The 3,681-nt window shown below is 39.7% G+C and overlaps 1 non-coding gene across 1 annotated transcript; it reads left to right on the top strand.

Annotated features, from left to right (window-relative positions):
* The first annotated feature begins 551 nt into the window (after positions 1–551).
* TRNAL-CAA (transfer RNA leucine (anticodon CAA)) lies at positions 552–670 on the top strand. The gene is made up of 2 exons: positions 552–589; positions 625–670. It is a non-coding gene; the product is annotated as a tRNA-Leu (tRNA).
* Positions 671–3,681: the final 3,011 nt, after the last annotated feature.

Here is a 3,681-nt window from a genome sequence, read left to right as displayed (position 1 = left end):
AAACAGCCTTGAATATTTCAATACTGCAAGATATCAAAGCTGAAAAACCCATGGACTAAGGAATCGTAGCACGAGTACTGAAGTAAGTAACGTCCTCGTCTGCTAACCCAAGGGCCGCGGGTTCGATTCCCGCCTGGATGAGTTTTCCTCCGCCTAGGGCTAGGGTGTATGTAAATTTAACTTTTGTTATCATTGATGATAGTCCGATGTAAAGGCCAAAAAGTGCTGCTTTCGGACTTATAATAAGAATAAACAAATGATAAATTTATAAGTTCAGGACGGCCGAGCGATCTCCGGCGGTTCCCGACGGCATCTCGCACTGGTAAGATGGGTCTGACTCCTAAGAGGTGAGGAGCTGATAATTCTACATAATAGCTGATCGCAGATTTCCTTTTACGTATATAAAATGTCACTTATCGGACAAGCTCCGGCTTACAGCAGGTGTTGTTTGTTACTTAATTTAATGAAAATACAAACACGAAATTCGAAATGCCTCAACCCCTCGCAAGCAATAAAAATATTATAAAATAATCTACACATTTTCGTGAAGTGTCAGGATGGCCGAGCGGTCTAAGGCGCCAGACTCAAGATAACACTTGCTCGTAAATACGAGTTGTTCGGGTATTCTGGTCCTCGAATGAGGGCGTGGGTTCGAATCCCACTTCTGACAAATTTTTTCCCTCGGGGAAGCGTATTAAGGCCACTCCAAATTTTAAGAATTTTTGATTGAGCTCACACACGTTAAGCACATTTATTAGCAAACACACGGTAGTAGCAATCTCAGTTATTTGCGGACGTCACGGTGGTATACAGGGAAATAAGGGGCTCATCAGATTGCGAGCTACTCTCTGGATACAGACACAATATCGAATTGGTACAAGGAATGAGGATTATTCCTGAATACAGGCAAATGTGCATTTTTGACATTTTGGAACAAAGGAAGTGGCGAACGGGATATAAATAATGAAATAGAGGGTTTAGTTCTAACCACAGCCATTCAAGTTATGTATTTGGGGGTAGTATTCTAACACCACGCCTTTCATTGGGAGCACATATCAGGACAATGTACGAATTCTCTTTAAAGAAACTCGGCCGTGAAACGGGTGGTGGAATGAAAAAGTAAAAAATAGGTGTTATTTTGCTCTAGTTAGGCCTCATTTGGAATATGCCGCGAGTGTTTGGGATCAATGGGAGAAAATTTGACAAAAAGAATTTGATAAAGTCCAGAGAAAATCCGCTAGATTCGTTAAAAATTGTTATGATAAGAACACAAGTGTGTCAGGTCTCTTAAGGGATTCAGGCTGGGAGCCACTTGAAGTACGAAGAGAACAAACGAGACTTAGACTCCTAGAGAGGTTCAGAACAAACGAGTTTAACGATGACACAAAAGGAATCATAATGGCCCCACACTCCTCAGGTAGATCAGACCTCAAAGATAACATAGGGTAGAGATATTCCAGTACATATAGATACAAATACGTATTCTTTCCCCGGACAATGAAGAACCATAATAGTAAGAAACGCGAGTCATAATATATATATTAAAGACATTAGATTTACAAGTCCGGACAAGATTAAATGTTTGCGGATACATAAGGTATATTCGTAGGTGCATGTATGTTTTAGTTGATAGTATAGGTATTTGCACGTGTGTGAGTTGTAAAGGTTTTTGAATGACTTAAGACAATGTTGTGTGCGTAGATTCGAATGAATGTGTGGGTTTTGTAAGCGGTTTTATTCTTACTTATGGGTGTTGACCGAAAACCTCCCGTCACACGTCATCTTGAGGCGGCTTTCGTGATACTATGTAGATACAAATGAATGATGAATAGTGAAATCTGATAGAATCAGCTTCGAATCTAGCATCTGGCATACTACCGAAAGGCGTAATACAGTTAATACCTGTACGTCTACTCCTTCTTTTCCTCATTTACGTGCATCATAGGCATTCAAATCTACCCCTATGAGATAACCTGCAAGACACCTCTAGGGTGTGTGGTAGGGTTCAGTACCAGGCATCCAACATTCAACCAGGTATTCAGCACCAGATATGCAACATCAAAACTTAAGTTCTCCTCGCCTGTTAGTTACTCCAAATATTTTAAAAATTCAAATGATGTAGATGATGATGACTAAAGGCACAGGCATAATGATATATAAGCGTGAAATATTTGTTTGCAAAAAAGAGACGTGCTGATAGAAACAAGAAGAACAATAAACCAAGGTTAGATGAAAATTAAACGTAGAATAATTAGCAAATTTAGATTATTCGCCGATGATATGGTCATCAACTGCAGTATCAATTCCATAAGCTATGGGTCTCTTTCCAGCCCACTCGGCAATATAGATGCTTGGTATCAGGAGTTAGGTCTACAGTTGAATCTGAACAAAATGTGCAGGTATAAAATTCCGGGAGGGGAATTTTTTTTACTCTTGCACCTACGGACCCGGAGGGGTTGGAAATAAGATTGGTGGACCAAGTGAGTTACCGAGGAAATACTCTGTCATGGGGACTATAACATAAATAACACTGTTTGGTTCTGAAGAGCAGAATTACAAAAGTTAGGGCTCTTCAAACGATTAATGGGGAAATACTTCAATGATAAAGTTAAGGAAAGGTGTTGCTTCGCGTCGGTTAAAACTCGCCTTAAATAAGTCTGTGAGTGCCTGAGATCCTTCGAAGGGGCACTTAATTATGGAACTGAACAGGATACAAAGAAAATCTACCAATTTCGTGGAGATTCGCTGTGAACTAGTAGAAAGCGTCGCATTATGATGGGATGACCTTTGTTGGGAGACACTGGGAGCACGAAGATTACTGGAGACACTTACACTTATCTTCTAGAAAATTACAAATCATTAGAGTTCATAGCTTGCACGGAAGGAAAAATCCTAATTCCACATTGCTTTGGCAGGTAGAGTGATCGGTGAGGTAAATTTTACTGCAGGACCGATCGCTGAAAGGAATCATTCTTCCTCCACACAATTCGAGACCGCAAAAGCAGGAAATGTGTATAATTTGTGAAAAACCAATCAGCTGGTGACACATCCATACGACCAAGTGGGGGGGGGATTGAGGTGTAAGATCTAGATGTAGATGCAATTGTAGGGCAATCATAAATTAATGAAAATAAAATAAATTTTGAGTACTAGAGTGCAAATTCCATAATTTAAAAAAAAATACGACCAGAAAAGTACCGCTAAAAATGATGGTTAATTGCTGTCACATAAATGTAGTACTGGGGATAATCAATAGAAGGTTGCGTGAGAGCGCAAAGAGCTTTCTTGAAAAAAAATCATTTCGTTTGGACAGAGGAAGAAAATATGTGATGCCATGATTAGATGATGAACATTATTGGACAATAATAATTAATAAAATCAGAATTCAAAGAACTTCAGGAAATGCCACGACAGTTACTTTAAACAGTCATCAGTCAACAGCCATCCTGCAATATGCACTGCAATACAACAATTTTGAAGGGTAGCAATCATTCACCTTCACAGGGATTCGAACTCGGACCCTTCGATGTCGGGCCGAGTGCTTTAGTTACTCTACAAAACATTTGGCTGGACATAGAGGGATCCTGGTTTGAATCCTGGTCAAGGTGCATCACTTCGAAATTTTTGCATTTTATAATCAGGATGTCTTTGTGTGTTTCCAAGATTTCGAGAATGCCTTTG

This window comes from Hetaerina americana, unplaced genomic scaffold, assembly GCF_022747635.1.
Source record: "Hetaerina americana unplaced genomic scaffold, ioHetAmer1.1.p SCAF_2, whole genome shotgun sequence".
In the NCBI taxonomy this organism is placed as follows: domain Eukaryota; kingdom Metazoa; phylum Arthropoda; class Insecta; order Odonata; family Calopterygidae; genus Hetaerina; species Hetaerina americana.
The sequence above is the reverse complement of the archived record's forward strand: the minus strand, read 5'-3'. Positions and strand labels throughout refer to the sequence as shown.